Raw genomic sequence first — 18,016 nt, 5'->3', positions numbered from 1 at the left:
GGACTGGTGAGTTTTCTTTCCCAGGGAAAACAGTTATGTTTCTGCTCAGGGTCCTGTGGCCCTGAGCAGGCAGCTGATTGCAAAAAATCCAAACATCGGAGGATAATTCCCATACAGGAGCTGCCCCCACCTCATACTTGTGCTGGCCTGACAGTCCCAGAGGAGCCCTACAAACTGACATCAGGAACCTGGACTGGTGAGTTTTCTTTCCCAGGGAAAACAGCCAATGTTTTTGCTCCCGGCCCTGTGGGTCTGAGCCGGCAGCTTACTGCAAAAAATCCGAACATCGAAGGATGGGCCCCATACAGAAGCTGCCTCCACCTCATACTTGTGCTGCCCTGACAGTCCAAGGGGAACCCTACAAACTGACATCAGGAACCTGGACTGGTGAGTTTTCTTTCCCAGGGAAAGCAGCCGATGTTTCTGCTCAGGGTCCTGTCGCCCTGAGCAGGCAGCTGATTGCAAAAAATCCGAACATCGAAGCATAATTCCCATACAGGAGCTGCCTCCACCTCTTACTCTTGCTGCCCTGAGAGTCCCAGAGGAGCCCTACAAACTGACATCAGGAACCTGGACTGGTGAGTTTTCTTTCCCAGGGAAAACAGCCGATGTTTTTGCTCAGGGCCCTGTGGCCCTGAGCAGGCAGCTGATTGTAAAAAATCTAAACATCGAAGGATGGGCCCCATACAGATGCTGCTACCACCTCATGTTTGTGCTGCCCTGACAGTCCCAGAGGAGCCCTACAAACTGACATCAGGAACCTGGACTGGTGAGTTTTCTTTCCCAGGGAAAACAGCCAATTTTTTTGCTCCCGGCCCTGTGGGTCTGAGCCGGCAGCTTACTGCAAAAAATCCGAACATCGAAGGATGGGCCCCATACAGAAGCTGCCTCCACCTCATACTTGTGCTGCCCTGACAATCCAAGGGGAACCCTACAAACTGACATCAGGAACCTGGACTGGTGAGTTTTCTTTCCCAGGGAAAGCAGCCGATGTTTGTGCTCAGGGTCCTGTCACCCTGAGCAGGCAGCTGATTGCAAATAATCCGAACATCGAAGCATAATTCCCATACAGGAGCTGCCTCCACCTCTTACTTGTGCTGCCCTGAGAGTCCCAGAGGAGCCCTACAAACTGACATCAGGAACCTGGACTGGTGATTTTTCTTTCCCAGGGAAAACAGCCGATGTTTCTGCTCACGGTCCTGTGGCCCTGAGCAGGCAGCTGATTGTAAAAAATCCGAACATCGAAGGATGGGCCCCATACAGATGCTGCCTCCACCTCATGCTTGTTCTGCCCTGACAGTCCCCGAGGAGCCCTACAAACTGACATCAGGAACCTTGACAGCTGAGTTTTCTTTCCCAGGGAAAACAGCCGATGTTGTAAATCAGGGCCCTGGGCGTCTTAGCGGGGAGGTGTGTGCAAAAAATCCTAATATCGAAGGATGGGCCCAATACAGAAGCTGCCTCCACCTCATACTTGTGCTGCCCTGACAGTCCAAGGGGAACCCTACAAACTGACATCAGGAAACTGGACTGGTGAGTTTTCTTTCCCAGGGAAAACAGCCGATGTTTCTGCTCAGGGTCCTGTGGCCCTGAGCATGCACCTGATTGCAAAAAATCCAAACATCGAAGGATAATTCCCATACAGGAACTGCCCCCATCTCATACTTGTGCTGGCCTGACTGTCCCAGAGGAGCCCTACAAACTGACATCAGGAACCTGGATAGCTGAGTTTTCTTTCCCAGGGAAAACAGCCGATGTTTCTGCTCAGGGTCCTGTGGCCCTGAGCATGCAGCTGATTGCAAAAAATCCAAACATCGGAGGATAATTCCCATACAGGAGCTGCCTCCACCTCATACTTTGCTGCCCTGAGAGTCCCAGAGGAGCCCTACAAACTGACATCAGGAACCTGGACTGGTGAATTTTCTTTCCCAGGGAAAACAGCCGATGTTTCTGCTCAGGGTCCTGTCGCCCTGAGCAGGCAGCTGATTGTAAAAAATCCAAACATCGAAGGATAATTCCCATACAGGAGCTGCCCCCACCTCATACTTGTGCTGCCCTGACAGTCCCCGAGGAGCCCTACAAACTGACATCAGAAACCTGGACTGGTGAGTTTTCTTTCCCAGGGAAAACAGCCGATGTTGTTAATCAGGGCCCTGGGCGTCTTAGCGGGGAGGTGTGTGCAAAAAATCCAAATATCGAAGGATGGGCCCAATACAGAAGCTGCCTCCACCTCATACTTGTGCTGCCCTGACAGTCCCAGAGGAGCCCTACAAACTGACATCAGGAAACTGGACTGGTGAGTTTTCTTTCCCAGGGAAAACAGCCGATGTTTCTGCTCAGGGTCCTGTGGCCCTGAGCAGGCAGCTGATTGCAAAAAATCCAAACATCGAAGGATAATTCCCATACAGGAGCTGCCCCCACCTCATACTTGTGCTGGCCTGACAGTCCCAGAGGAGCCCTACAAACTGACATCAGGAACCTTGACAGCTGAGTTTTCTTTCCCAGGGAAAACAGCCGATGTTTCTGCTCAGGGTCCTGTGGCCCTGAGCAGGCAGCTGATTGCAAAAAATCCAAACATCGGAGGATAATTCCCATACAGGAGCTGCCTCCACCTCATACTTTTGCTGCCCTGACAGTCCCAGAGGAGCCCTACAAACTGACATCAGGAACCTGGACTGGTGAATTTTCTTTCCCAGGGAAAACAGCCGATGTTTCTGCTCAGGGTCCTGTGGCCCTGAGCAGGCAGCTGATTGCAAAAAATCCAAACATCGAAGGATAATTCCCATACAGGAGCTGCCCCCACCTCATACTTGTGCTGGCCTGACAGTCCCAGAGGAGCCCTACAAACTGACATCAGGAACCTGGACTGGTGAGTTTTCTTTCCCAGGGAAAACAGCCAATGTTTTTGCTCCCGGCCCTGTGGGTCTGAGCCGGCAGCTTACTGCAAAAAATCCGAACATCGAAGGATGGGCCCCATACAGAAGCTGCCTCCACCTCATACTTGTGCTGCCCTGACAGTCCAAGGGGAACCCTACAAACTGACATCAGGAACCTGGACTGGTGAGTTTTCTTTCCCAGGGAAAGCAGCCGATGTTTCTGCTCAGGGTCCTGTCGCCCTGAGCAGGCAGCTGATTGCAAAAAATCCGAACATCGAAGCATAATTCCCATACAGGAGCTGCCTCCACCTCTTACTCGTGCTGCCCTGAGAGTCCCAGAGGAGCCCTACAAACTGACATCAGGAACCTGGACTGGTGAGTTTTCTTTCCCAGGGATAACAGCCGATGTTTCTGCTCAGGGTCCTGTGGCCCTGAGCAGGCAGCTGATTGTAAAAAATCTAAACATCGAAGGATGGGCCCCATACAGATGCTGCTACCACCTCATGTTTGTGCTGCCCTGACAGTCCCAGAGGAGCCCTACAAACTGACATCAGGAACCTGGACTGGTGAGTTTTCTTTCCCAGGGAAAACAGCCAATTTTTTTGCTCCCGGCCCTGTGGGTCTGAGCCGGCAGCTTACTGCAAAAAATCCGAACATCGAAGGATGGGCCCCATACAGAAGCTGCCTCCACCTCATACTTGTGCTGCCCTGACAATCCAAGGGGAACCCTACAAACTGACAGCAGGAACCTGGACTGGTGAGTTTTCTTTCCCAGGGAAAGCAGCCGATGTTTGTGCTCAGGGTCCTGTCACCCTGAGCAGGCAGCTGATTGTAAAAAATCCAAACATCGAAGCATAATTCTCATACAGGAGCTGCCTCCACCTCTTACTTGTGCTGCCCTGAGAGTCCCAGAGGAGCCCTACAAACTGACATCAGGAACCTGGACTGGTGATTTTTCTTTCCCAGGGAAAACAGCCGATGTTTCTGCTCACGGTCCTGTGGCCCTGAGCAGGCAGCTGATTGTAAAAAATCCAAACATCGAAGGATGGGCCCCATACAGATGCTGCCTCCACCTCATGCTTGTTCTGCCCTGACAGTCCTCGAGGAGCCCTACAAACTGACATCAGGAACCTTGACAGCTGAGTTTTCTTTCCCAGGGAAAACAGCCGATGTTGTAAATCAGGGCCCTGGGCGTCTTAGCGGGGAGGTGTGTGCAAAAAATCCTAATATCGAAGGATGGGCCCAATACAGAAGCTGCCTCCACCTCATACTTGTGCTGCCCTGACAGTCCAAGGGAAACCCTACAAACTGACATCAGGAAACTGGACTGGTGAGTTTTCTTTCCCAGGGAAAACAGCCGATGTTTCTGCTCAGGGTCCTGTGGCCCTGAGCAGGCAGCTGATTGCAAAAAATCCAAACATCGAAGGATAATTCCCATACAGGAGCTGCCCCCATCTCATACTTGTGCTGGCCTGACTGTCCCAGAGGAGCCCTACAAACTGACATCAGGAACCTGGATAGCTGAGTTTTCTTTCCCAGGGAAAACAGCCGATGTTTCTGCTCAGGGTCCTGTGGCCCTGAGCATGCAGCTGATTGCAAAAAATCCAAACATCGGAGGATAATTCCCATACAGGAGCTGCCTCCACCTCATACTTTGCTGCCCTGAGAGTCCCAGAGGAGCCCTACAAACTGACATCAGGAACCTGGACTGGTGAATTTTCTTTCCCAGGGAAAACAGCCGATGTTTCTGCTCAGGGTCCTGTCGCCCTGAGCAGGCAGCTGATTGTAAAAAATCCAAACATCGAAGGATAATTCCCATACAGGAGCTGCCCCCACCTCATACTTGTGCTGCCCTGACAGTCCCCGAGGAGCCCTACAAACTGACATCAGAAACCTGGACTGGTGAGTTTTCTTTCCCAGGGAAAACAACCGATGTTGTTAATCAGGGCCCTGGGCGTCTTAGCGGGGAGGTGTGTGCAAAAAATCCTAATATCGAAGGATGGGCCCAATACAGAAGCTGCCTCCACCTCATACTTGTGCTGCCCTGACAGTCCCAGAGGAGCCCTACAAACTGACATCAGGAAACTGGACTGGTGAGTTTTCTTTCCCAGGGAAAACAGCCGATGTTACTGCTCAGGGTCCTGTGGCCCTGAGCAGGCAGCTGATTGCAAAAAATCCAAACATCGAAGGATAATTCCCATACAGGAGCTGCCCCCACCTCATACTTGTGCTGGCCTGACAGTCCCAGAGGAGCCCTACAAACTGACATCAGGAACCTTGACAGCTGAGTTTTCTTTCCCAGGGAAAACAGCCGATGTTTCTGCTCAGGGTCCTGTGGCCCTGAGCATGCAGCTGATTGCAAAAAATCCGAACATCGGAGGATAATTCCCATACAGGAGCTGCCTCCACCTCATACTTTTGCTGCCCTGACAGTCCCAGAGGAGCCCTACAAACTGACATCAGGAACCTGGACTGGTGAATTTTCTTTCCCAGGGAAAACAGCCGATGTTTCTGCTCAGGGTCCTGTGGCCCTGAGCAGGCAGCTGATTGCAAAAAATCCAAACATCGAAGGATAATTCCCATACAGGAGCTGCCCCCACCTCATACTTGTGCTGGCCTGACAGTCCCAGAGGAGCCCTACAAACTGACATCAGGAACCTGGACTGGTGAGTTTTCTTTCCCAGGGAAAACAGCCAATGTTTTTGCTCCCGGCCCTGTGGGTCTGAGCCGGCAGCTTACTGTAAAAAATCCGAATATCGAAGGATGGGCCTCATACAGAAGCTGCCTCCACCTCATACTTGTGCTGCCCTGACAGTCCAAGGGGAACCCTACAAACTGACATCAGGAACCTGGACTGGTGAGTTTTCTTTCCCAGGGAAAGCAGCCGATGTTTCTGCTCAGGGTCCTGTCGCCCTGAGCAGGCAGCTGATTGCAAAAAATCCGAACATCGAAGCATAATTCCCATACAGGAGCTGCCTCCACCTCTTACTCGTGCTGCCCTGAGAGTCCCAGAGGAGCCCTACAAACTGACATCAGGAACCTGGACTGGTGAGTTTTCTTTCCCAGGGATAACAGCCGATGTTTCTGCTCAGGGTCCTGTGGCCCTGAGCAGGCAGCTGATTGTAAAAAATCTAAACATCGAAGGATGGGCCCCATACAGATGCTGCTACCACCTCATGTTTGTGCTGCCCTGACAGTCCCAGAGGAGCCCTACAAACTGACATCAGGAACCTGGACTGGTGAGTTTTCTTTCCCAGGGAAAACAGCCAATTTTTTTGCTCCCGGCCCTGTGGGTCTGAGCCGGCAGCTTACTGCAAAAAATCCGAACATCGAAGGATGGGCCCCATACAGAAGCTGCCTCCACCTCATACTTGTGCTGCCCTGACAATCCAAGGGGAACCCTACAAACTGACATCAGGAACCTGGACTGGTGAGTTTTCTTTCCCAGGGAAAGCAGCCGATGTTTGTGCTCAGGGTCCTGTCACCCTGAGCAGGCAGCTGATTGCAAATAATCCGAACATCGAAGCATAATTCCCATACAGGAGCTGCCTCCACCTCTTACTTGTGCTGCCCTGAGAGTCCCAGAGGAGCCCTACAAACTGACATCAGGAACCTGGACTGGTGATTTTCTTTCCCAGGGAAAACAGCCGATGTTTCTGCTCAGGGTCCTGTGGCCCTGAGCAGGCAGCTGATTGTAAAAAATCCAAACATCGAAGGATGGGCCCCATACAGATGCTGCCTCCACCTCATGCTTGTTCTGCCCTGACAGTCCCCGAGGAGCCCTACAAACTGACATCAGGAACCTTGACAGCTGAGTTTTCTTTCCCAGGGAAAACAGCCGATGTTGTAAATCAGGGCCCTGGGCGTCTTAGCGGGGAGGTGTGTGCAAAAAATCCTAATATCGAAGGATGGCCCCAATACAGAAGCTGCCTCCACCTCATACTTGTGCTGCCCTGACAGTCCAAGGGGAACCCTACAAACTGACATCAGGAAACTGGACTGGTGAGTTTTCTTTCCCAGGGAAAACAGCCGATGTTTCTGCTCAGGGTCCTGTGGCCCTGAGCAGGCAGCTGATTGCAAAAAATCCAAACATCGAAGGATAATTCCCATACAGGAGCTGCCCCCATCTCATACTTGTGCTGGCCTGACAGTCCCAGAGGAGCCCTACAAACTGACATCAGGAACCTGGATAGCTGAGTTTTCTTTCCCAGGGAAAACAGCCGATGTTTCTGCTCAGGGTCCTGTGGCCCTGAGCATGCAGCTGATTGCAAAAAATCCAAACATCGGAGGATAATTCCCATACAGGAGCTGCCTCCACCTCATACTTTGCTGCCCTGAGAGTCCCAGAGGAGCCCTACAAACTGACATCAGGAACCTGGACTGGTGAATTTTCTTTCCCAGGGAAAACAGCCGATGTTTCTGCTCAGGGTCCTGTCGCCCTGAGCAGGCAGCTGATTGTAAAAAATCCAAACATCGAAGGATAATTCCCATACAGGAGCTGCCCCCACCTCATACTTGTGCTGCCCTGACAGTCCCCGAGGAGCCCTACAAACTGACATCAGAAACCTGGACTGGTGAGTTTTCTTTCCCAGGGAAAACAGCCGATGTTTTTAATCAGGGCCCTGGGCGTCTTAGCGGGGAGGTGTGTGCAAAAAATCCTAATATCGAAGGATGGGCCCAATACAGAAGCTGCCTCCACCTCATACTTGTGCTGCCCTGACAGTCCCAGAGGAGCCCTACAAACTGACATCAGGAAACTGGACTGGTGAGTTTTCTTTCCCAGGGAAAACAGCCGATGTTTCTGCTCAGGGTCCTGTGGCCCTGAGCAGGCAGCTGATTGCAAAAAATCCAAACATCGAAGGATAATTCCCATACAGGAGCTGCCTCCACCTCATACTTGTGCTGCCCTGACAGTCCCAGAGGAGCCCTACAAACTGACATCAGGAACCTGGACTGGTGAATTTTCTTTCCCAGGGAAAACAGCCGATGTTTCTGCTCAGGGTCCTGTCGCCCTGAGCAGGCAGCTGATTGCAAAAAATCCAAACATCGAAGGATAATTCCCATACAGGAGCTGCCCCCACCTCATACTTGTGCTGGCCTGACAGTCCCAGAGGAGCCCTACAAACTGACATCAGGAACCCGGACTGGTGAGTTTTCTTTCCCAGGGAAAACAGCCAATGTTTTTGCTCCCGGCCCTGTGGGTCTGAGCCGGCAGCTTACTGCAAAATATCCGAACATCGAAGGATGGGCCCCATACAGAAGCTGCCTCCACCTCATACTTATGCTGCCCTGACAGTCCAAGGGGAACCCTACAAACTGACATCAGGAACCTGGACTGGTGAGTTTTCTTTCCCAGGGAAAGCAGCCGATGTTTGTGCTCAGGGTCCTGTCGCCCTGAGCAGGCAGCTGATTGCAAAAAATCCAAACATCGAAGCATAATTCCCATACAGGAGCTGCCTCCACCTCTTACTTGTGCTGCCCTGAGAGTCCCAGAGGAGCCCTACAAACTGACATCAGGAACCTGGACTGGTGATTTTTCTTTCCCAGGGAAAACAGCCGATGTTTCTGCTCAGGGTCCTGCGGCCCTGAGCAGGCAGCTGATTGTAAAAAATCCAAACATCGAAGGATGGGCCCCATACAGATGCTGCCTCCACCTCATGCTTGTTCTGCCCTGACAGTCCCCGAGGAGCCCTACAAACTGACATCAGGAACCTGGACTGGTGAGTTTTCTTTCCCAGGGAAAACAGCCGATGTTGTTAATCAGGGCCCTGGGCGTCTTAGCGGGGAGGTGTGTGCAAAAAATCCTAATATCGAAGGATGGGCCCAATACAGAAGCTGCCTCCACCTCATACTTGTGCTGCCCTGACAGTCCAAGGGGAACCCTACAAACTGACATCAGGAACCTGGACAGCTGAGTTTTCTTTCCCAGGGAAAGCAGCCGATGTTTCTGCTCAGGGTCCTGTGGGTCTGAGCGAGCAGCTTACTGCAAAAAATCCAAACATCGAAGGATGGGCCCCATACAGAAGCTGCCTCCACCTCATACTTGTGCTGCCCTGACAGTGCCAGAGGAGCCGTACAAACTGACATCAGGAACCTGGACTGGTGAGTTTTCCTTCCCAGGGAAAACAGCCGATGTTTGTGCTCAGGGTCCTGTCGCCCTGAGCAGGCAGCTGATTGCAAAAAATCCAAACTTCGAAGCATAATTCCCATACAGGAGCTGCCTCCACCTCTTACTTGTGCTACCCTGAGAGTCCCAGAGGAGCCCTACAAACTGACATCTGGAACCTAGACTGGTGAGTTTTCTTTCCCAGGGAAAACAGCCGATGTTGTTACTCAGGGCCCTGGGCGTCTTAGTGGGGAGGTGTCTGCAAAAAATCCTAATATCGAAGGATGGGCCCAATACAGAAGCTGCCTCCACCTCATACTTCTGCTGCCCTGACAGTCCCAGAGGACCCCTAAAAACTGACATCAGGAACCTGGACTGGTGAGCTTTCTTTCCCAGGGAAAACAGCCGATGTTTGTGCTCAGGGTCCTGTCGCCCTGAGCAGGCAGCTGATTGCAAAAAATCCAAACATCGAAGGATAATTCCCATACAGGAGCTGCCTCCACCTCATACTTGTGCTGCCCTGAGAGTCCCAGAGGAGCCCTACAAACTGACATCAGGAACCTGGACTGGTGAGTTTTCTTTCCCAGGGAAAACAGCCAATGTTTTTGCTCCCGGCCCTGTGGGTCTGAGCGAGCAGCTTTACTGCAAAAATTTCGAACATCGAAGGATGGGCCCCGACAGTAGCTGCGTCCACCTCATACTTGTGCTGCCCTGACAGTCCCAGAGGAGCCCTACAAACTGACAGCCCTTTCAATTCACCGCTGGCATGCGTCTGGCAGGTGCTCCATGACGACTTTCCTGGGTTTTGACTTGGTCCTGATGCAGACGAATCTGGAGAATTCTTGTTCGTGCCCTGAGCTTCCGAGATGCAGAGAATAAGGGCTGCGCTGAGTTGCTCCGGAAGCAAGGACATAGACAGCGGCTTGTGTTTGGGAGTGAGCAGATGCTGGTTTTTTGCAATTGACTTCGCTGTGCACTGAATGCCAGGTGGAGCTGTGCACTCTTCTACAACGAGTAGGACACCACAAAACAGAGAGCACGGATGTCTGACAGCAGTTTGAAGCTTGCCTAGGAAAGAGCAGTGTTTTTGGAGTGTTGAGCAATTATATGTCTCTGGGCAAGGGCGGGATGCGTGCACTGTACTGGCAAGCTTTCTCCCTGCGAGACACGCTGGAAAAGCTTTTCGCTATGATGCAGTCCGCTAGAGACGCAGACTCCGGCTCTCGGCAGCTGTACGCAGGGAAGCGGCGGTTGCCGGCGTCTTTCTGCCGAAGCCGCGCTTTGCAGCCTACAAGTGCGGTTCACGTCAGCGGTGCACCTAGTAGCCGCTTCTTCGCCTCCAGCAGCCGGGGAGAGCGGTTGGCTTCTGAGAGGCGAAGAACGAAACCGGCTTGTGTGCGCAGCCTTGGCTCTGCTAGAAGACGGTGGCTGCAGCTGCCAGCCCTTTCAATTCACCGCTGGCATGCTTCTGGCAGGTGCTCCAGGACGACTTTCCTGCGTTTTGACTTGGTCCGGATGAAGACGAATCTGGAGAATTCTTGTTCGTACCCTGAGTTTAAGAGTTGCAGAGATCTCGATGGCAGCTGCAGAGAAGAAGGGCTGTGCTGAATTGCTCGGGAAGCAAGGACATAGACAGCGCCTTGTGTTTGGGAGTGAGCAGCTGCTGGTTTTTTGCAGTTGACTTCGCTGTGCACTGAATGTCAGGTGGAGCTGTGCACTCTTCTACAACGAGCAGGACACCACAAAACAGAGAGCACGGATGTCTGACAGCAGTTTGAAGCTTGCCTAGGAAAGAGCAGTGTTTTTGGAGTGTTCAGAAAATCCATGTTTCTGGGCAAGGGCGGGATGCGTGCACTGTGCTGGCAAGCTTTCTCCCTGCGAGACACGCTGGAAAAGCTTTTCGCTATGATGCAGTCCGCTAGAGACGCAGACTCCGGCTCTCGGCAGCTGTACGCAGGGAAGCGGCGGTTGCCGGCGTCTTTCTGCCGAAGCCGCGCTTTGCAGCCTACAAGTGCGGTTCACGTCAGCGGTGCACCTAGTAACCGCTTCTTCGCCTCCGGCAGCCGGAGAGAGCGGTTGGCTTCTGAGAGGCGAAGAACGAAACCGGCTTGTGTGCGCTGCCTTGGCACTGCTAGGGGACGGTGGTTGCAGCTGCCTGCGCTTTCAATTCACCGCTGGCATGCTTCTGGCAGGTGCTCCAGGACGACATTCCTGCGTTTTGACTTGGTCCTGATGCAGACGAATCTGGAGAATTCTTGTTCGTGCCCTGAGCTTCCGAGATGCAGAGATCTCGATGGCAGCTGCAGAGAAGAAGGGCTGTGCTGAATTGCTCGGGAAGCAAGGACATAGACAGCGCCTTGTGTTTGGGAGTGAGCAGCTGCTGGTTTTTTGCAGTTGACTTCGCTGTGCACTGAATGTCAGGTGGAGCTGTGCACTCTTCTACAACGAGCAGGACACCACAAAACAGAGAGCACGGATGTCTGACAGCAGTTTGAACTTGCCTAGGAAAGAGTAGTGTTTTTGGAGTGTTCAGCAAATATATGTTTCTGGGCAAGGGCGGGATGCGTGCACTGTGCTGGCAAGCTTTCTCCCTGCCAGACACTCTGGAAAAGCATTTCGCTATGATGCAGTCCGCTAGAGACGCAGACTTCGGCTCTCGACAGCTGTCCGCAGGGAAGCGGCGGTTGCCGGCGTCTTTCTGCCGAAGCCGCGCTTTGCAGCCTACAAGTGCGGTTCACGTCAGCGGTGTACCTAGTAGCCGCTTCTTCGCCTCCGGCAGCCGGGGAGAGCGGTTGGGTTCTGAGAGGCGAAGAACGAAACCGGCTTGTGTGCGCTGCCTTGGCACTGCTAGGGGACGGTGGTTGCAGCTGCCTGCGCTTTCAATTCACCGCTGGCATGCTTCTGGCAGGTGCTCCAGGACGACATTCCTGGGTTTGGACTTGGTCCTGATGCAGACGAATCTGGAGAATTCTTGTTCGTGCCCTGAGCTTCCGAGATGCAGAGAATAAGGGCTGCGCTGAGTTGCTCGGGAAGCAAGGACATAGACAGCGCCTTGTGTTTGGGAGTGAGCAGCTGCTGGTTTTTTGCAGTTGACTTCGCTGTGCACTGAATGCCAGGGTGAGCTGTGCACTCTTCTACAACGAGTAGGACACCACAAAACAGAGAGCACGGATGTCTGACAGCAGTTTGAAGCTTGCCTAGGAAAGAGTAGTGTTTTTGGAGTGTTCAGCAAATATATGTTTCTGGGCAAGGGCGGGATGCGTGCACTGTGCTGGCAAGCTTTCTCCCTGCCAGACACTCTGGAAAAGCTTTTCGCTATGATGCAGTCCGCTAGAGACGTAGACTTCGGCTCTCGACAGCTGTCCGCAGGGAAGCGGCGGTTGCCGGCGTCTTTCTGCCGAAGCCGCGCTTTGCAGCCTACAAGTGCGGTTCACGTCAGCGGTGCACCTAGTCCCCGCTTCTTCGCCTCCGGTAGCCGGGGAGAGCGGTTGGCTTCTGAGAGGCGAAGAACGAAACCGGCTTGTGTGCGCTGCCTTGGCACTGCTAGACGACGGTGGTTGCAGCTGCCTGCGCTTTCAATTCACCGCTGGCATGCTTCTGGCAGGTGCTCCAGGACGACATTCCTGCGTTTTGACTTGGTCCTGATGCAGACGAATTTGGAGAATTCTTGTTCGTGCCCTGAGCTTCCGAGATGCAGAGATCTCGATGGCAGCTGCAGAGAAGAAGGGCTGTGCTGAATTGCTCGGGAAGCAAGGACATAGACAGCGCCTTGTGTTTGGGAGTGAGCAGCTGCTGGTTTTTTGCAGTTGACTTCGCTGTGCACTGAATGTCAGGTGGAGCTGTGCACTCTTCTACAACGAGCAGGACACCACAAAACAGAGAGCACGGATGTCTGACAGCAGTTTGAAGCTTGCCTAGGAAAGAGTAGTGTTTTCGGAGTGTTCACCAAATATATGTTTCTGGGCAAGGGCGGGATGCGTGCACTGCGCTGGCAAGCTTTCTCCCTGCCAGACACGCTGGAAAAGCAGGAACCGGGGCTGGTGAGTTTCCTTTCCCAGGGAAAACAGCCGATGTTTCTGCTCAGGGTCCTGTGGCCCTGAGCAGGCAGCTGATGCAAAAAATCCAAACTTCGTAGGATGGACCCCATACAGAAGCTGCCTCCACCTCATACTTGTGCTGCCCTGACAGTCCCAGAGGAGCCCTACAAACTGACATCAGGAACCTGGACTGGTGAGTTTTCTTTCCCAGGGAAAACAGCCGATGTTTATGCTCAGGGTCCTGTAGCCCTGAGCAGGCAGCTGATTGCAAAAAATCCGAACATCGAAGGATGGGCCCCATACAGGAGCTGCCTCCAACTCATACCTGTTCTGCCCTGACAGTCCCAGAGGAGCCCTACAAACTGACATCAGGAACCTGGACTGGTGAGCTCTATTTCCCAGGAAAAACAGCCGATATTTATGCTCAGGGTCCTGTAGCCCAGAGCAGGCAGCTGATTGCAAAAAATCCGAACAGCGAAGGATGGGCCCCATACAGAAGCTGCCTCCACCTCATATTTGTGCTGCCCTGACAGTTCCAGAGGAGCCCTACAAACTGACATCAGGAACCTGGACTGGTAAGTTTTCTTTCCCACTGAAAACAGCCGATGTTTCTGCTCAGGGCCCTGTGGCTCTGAGCCAGAAGGTGATTGCAAAAAATTCGAACATCGAAGGATCGGCCCCATACAGAAGCTGCCTCCACCTCATACTTGTGCTGCCCTGACAGTCCAAGGGGAACCCTACAAACTGACATCAGGAACCTGGACAGCTGAGTTTTCTTTCCCAGGGAAAGCAGCCGATGTTTCTGCTCAGGGTCCTGTGGGTCTGAGCGAGCAGCTTACTGCAAAAAATCCAAACATCGAAGGATGGGCCCCATACAGAAGCTGCCTCCACCTCATACTTGTGCTGCCCTGACAGTGCCAGAGGAGCCCTACAAACTGACATCAGGAACCTGGACTGGTGAGTTTTCCTTCCCAGGGAAAACAGCCGATGTTTGTGCTCAGGGTCCTGTCGCCCTGAGCAGGCAGCTGATTGCAAAAAATCCAAACTTCGAAGCATAATTCCCATACAGGAGCTGCCTCCACCTCTTACTTGTGCTACCCTGAGAGTCCCAGAGGAGCCCTACAAACTGACATCTGGAACCTAGACTGGTGAGTTTTCTTTCCCAGGGAAAACAGCCGATGTTGTTACTCAGGTGTGGTAAGATAGGGACAGGCGGAGCGGAAGATTACCGGAATGTCACGGAAAAGATAGGCCCCTTCCCCCCTTCTCTCTCCCCTGCTTATCTAGTTAACCCCAAGAGTCCCAGAAGAATGTAGCCACACCTGTTCTGGTAAATTTCCACTACCCACTGTCCCTGAAACCCCCAGCCCCCCTCTGACGTAGCAAAGACCCCCAAACCTATTTAAACCCATGATATAAGATAATAAACGCTTTCGACCGTCCACCAAATTGGTGCCAGCGTGTGTCGTTAGTCCGAGTAGCCCGGGCGAAGCCGGGCTGCCGTGCTGTCTTCTTGTAACCAGGTCGCCGTTGTCTTTTATAAAGGCAACATCTGGTGCCGAAACCCGGGACAAAATTTGCCCGGTGGACGGGTTTCACCTGGACAGAAGCAGCGGCCAGGACGGTGGAACCGTACCCAGGCGTAGGGGAGACGTCCCCGGACCCGCGAGCGTCATGGACAGCGTCGCCTGGGTCGTAAGTATGAGGCAATGGAATATCGCATTTAAGCTCAGGGACTTTTATCTTGCTATAGCAAGGCTGCCTGGGCTTGGAGCAGCCGAATGCTCAGTGGATGCCATGCATCCGGGGATATGGGAACAGTATACAGCCACGCTAGCCAGAGAGGCAAAATCCTCAGGCGAAAGCGTTACGGCACAGAGCAAGGTAAAAAAAACCCCGCGCAAAGCAATAGAAAAGCAGGAGACGCGGAGTGCAGCACATATGTGTTTATTAGTCAAACCCGAGCTCGGGGGGGGGGCAAAAGCGCAGACCGTCCCTGAGGAGAGCCCACCCGGGACCGGAGACCCGAGAAAGCTCAGCGCGACAGCCCCTTCCCCGGATCGGAGCCCGGCCCGGCCCCGCCGGGGAGCGGAGCCCAGCCCGGCACAGAGGACCGTTCCCGCCGGAGCCCGGGGCGGCGCGTTCCGGGCGCCGCGGCCCCGCTTCCGCCGGAGCGCGCTCCGAGCGCCGCGGCCCCGCTCCCGCCGCAAATCGGACCCACCCGCGGCTCCGCGCCGCTTCCCCGCCGGCGTGCCGAGCGGAGCAGCGCCGAGCCCCGCCGCGGGGGCCCCCCGAGACGCCCCCGCCGCGGAAGACCCCCGGGAAACCCCCGCCGCAAAAAAGCCCCGAAAAGCCGCGGCTTGCCGACACGTCCCGCCGCCGCCGCCGGTCAGAGATCCGCGGTCAAAGGCGCAGCCGCGCGCGAGGCGCTCTTGGCGAGAGCCGGCGGGAGAGACCGGAGTCGCGGGGGCCGCGGCTCGGGGAGAATCCCCGGCCGCGCGGCCATGCGGCCGTTTTGAAAATGGCGCCGGGTGCCGCGGAGGGGGGCGGAACCCGGGCGGTCCCGGCGCGAAAACTCGGACACCGCGCGATCTCAGAAACGCGCGCGCGCGGGAGAAAGGGGCGGAGAGCGGCTCGGAGCACAGAGCCAATCAGCAGCCGCGCCAAGCGCCGCCACCATATAAGGCAAAAACCACCCCCCGCAGGGGGCGCGGCGAGCCGGGGGGGCGGGAGCGGCGCCTCCCCCGCGGGGAGGAGCGAGCCCGGGGCCGAACAAAACGGCGCGGAGCCCCGGAAGTGCGCTGGCATTTGACTTCCGCCGCGGAGCCTGGCAACAACTCTGCTGGCTCCGAAGAGCCGGCGGAAGCTGACCGGAACCCCAAAACGAAAAATACAGAACCAGCACAGTTTAAAACAAAACCGAATAGAGTTCTAAGCCGCACCGAAAAGCGGTCACAATACCCCTTGAAGCTGCAGCAGAAAAAACCATCTCGCCAAAAAATACAGGTCCCAACCCCCGGACACACGAGGGGCGGGGGGGGGGAGGGAGCGCGCGGGGGGGGGGAGAGCGCGCGCGGGCGAACCCAGCCCCCTCCCACCGCAAGCGGCGCGCGCGCCGCAGGGTCAGCAAGAGACGCCCCCGATACGGGACCCCGGGGTAGCCCTAGCCATGAAAGTGGGGAGAAAGCCCCCGGGGATGTAAGGAACGTGCTGCCTCTGTGGCAATCAGAACCCCCATGTAGTGAGACCATGAGAGCCACTGCTGCACACCACTGCTAACAACCGAACTTGACCCTCAAAACAAAACTAATGAGAAGCTATGAGTTCTGTTTGCAGGGCACGCTTGTGAACCATCCCAATAACACACACATCCCTGCTCCAAAAAGAGATAACAGACCACCAAACTGCCAGACAACACCTGAAAATCCCACGGTGGTAAGATCCAAACATGCACAGTGTCTTTCTTTATGCATTTTTACTGTTTAGAGGCTTGTGGCCAAGAGAACAAGCTAGCCCAAGCCACTGCCCTCTAATAAATACCCCATCCTTCGTGTTTCACATAGCCAGCCTATTTAGAAGCTACCTTACTAACTCTAAATAAAACCAAATCAAACCTAACTAACCCCTATTAGTTTTGCTATAATATTAAACCCCCTTTTCTACGAAAGCAATGCTTTAAATACCCCCTTCAGTTACTCCACAGCCAATGTCCCCCACCAGTGCAAGTGAGACACCCCCCACAGAAGACCAATAAGTAAATAGTCCCATCCACATTTGAAATGTAAGTTTGCCAGAAACCCAAAATGAATCCTTATATATTCCTTACCAAGTTTAATAACTCTATCAACTTCTGTGTTCAAGTTCTGATTGTTTCTAAGGTCCTACATCACTCAGACGGAAAAATATACCATCTTCTCGAAGAACCTAACAGACTCCACAAAAGAGAAATCATCACAGGTATAACTATCGCGATGCTGCTCGGCTTGAGAGCAGCTAGCACCGCCACAGGCGTCTCAGCCATCGCAACCCAACAACACGGACTCTCCCAGCTGCAAATGACCATCGACGAAGACCTGCAGAAGATCGAAAAATCCATCTCCTATCTAAAGAAATCAATCTCTTTGCTTTCAGAAGTAGTTTTACAAAATAAGCAAAAACTAGACCTTTTAAAGCCTTCAGCACCTGCCTTAGAAAATCTACCCTGATCTACTAAACCACCCTTTCCTTAACAAGTTACAAGTCTGTACCTCACTCCAATGTCTCTATTTACAACTACCTCATTTTGTATATGATAAAGAGGGGGGAGATGTGGTAAGATAGGGACAGGCGGAGCGGAAGATTACCGGAATGTCACGGAAAAGATAGGCCCCTTCCCCCCTTCTCTCTCCCCTGCTTATCTAGTTAACCCCAAGAGTCCCAGAAGAATGTAGCCACACCTGTTCTGGTAAATTTCCACTACCCACTGTCCCTGAAACCCCCAGCCCCCCTCTGACGTAGCAAAGACCCCCAAACCTATTTAAACCCATGAGATAAGATAATAAACGCTTTCGACCGTCCACCAAATTGGTGCCAGCGTGTGTCGTTAGTCCGAGTAGCCCGGGCGAAGCCGGGCTGCCGTGCTGTCTTCTTGTAACCAGGTCGCCGTTGTCTTTTATAAAGGCAACACTCAGGGCCCTGGGCGTCTTAGTGGGGAGGTGTCTGCAAAAAATCCTAATATCGAAGGATGGGCCCAATACAGAAGCTGCCTCCACCTCATACTTCTGCTGCCCTGACAGTCCCAGAGGACCCCTAAAAACTGACATCAGGAACCTGGACTGGTGAGCTTTCTTTCCCAGGGAAAACAGCCGATGTTTGTGCTCAGGGTCCTGTCGCCCTGAGCAGGCAGCTGATTGCAAAAAATCCAAACATCGAAGGATAATTCCCATACAGGAGCTGCCTCCACCTCATACTTGTGCTGCCCTGAGAGTCCCAGAGGAGCCCTACAAACTGACATCAGG

The sequence above is a fragment of the Taeniopygia guttata genome, chromosome 1 (assembly GCF_048771995.1).
Source record: "Taeniopygia guttata chromosome 1, bTaeGut7.mat, whole genome shotgun sequence".
NCBI classification, from domain to species: Eukaryota; Metazoa; Chordata; class Aves; order Passeriformes; family Estrildidae; genus Taeniopygia; species Taeniopygia guttata.
This window is presented reverse-complemented; position numbering follows the sequence as displayed.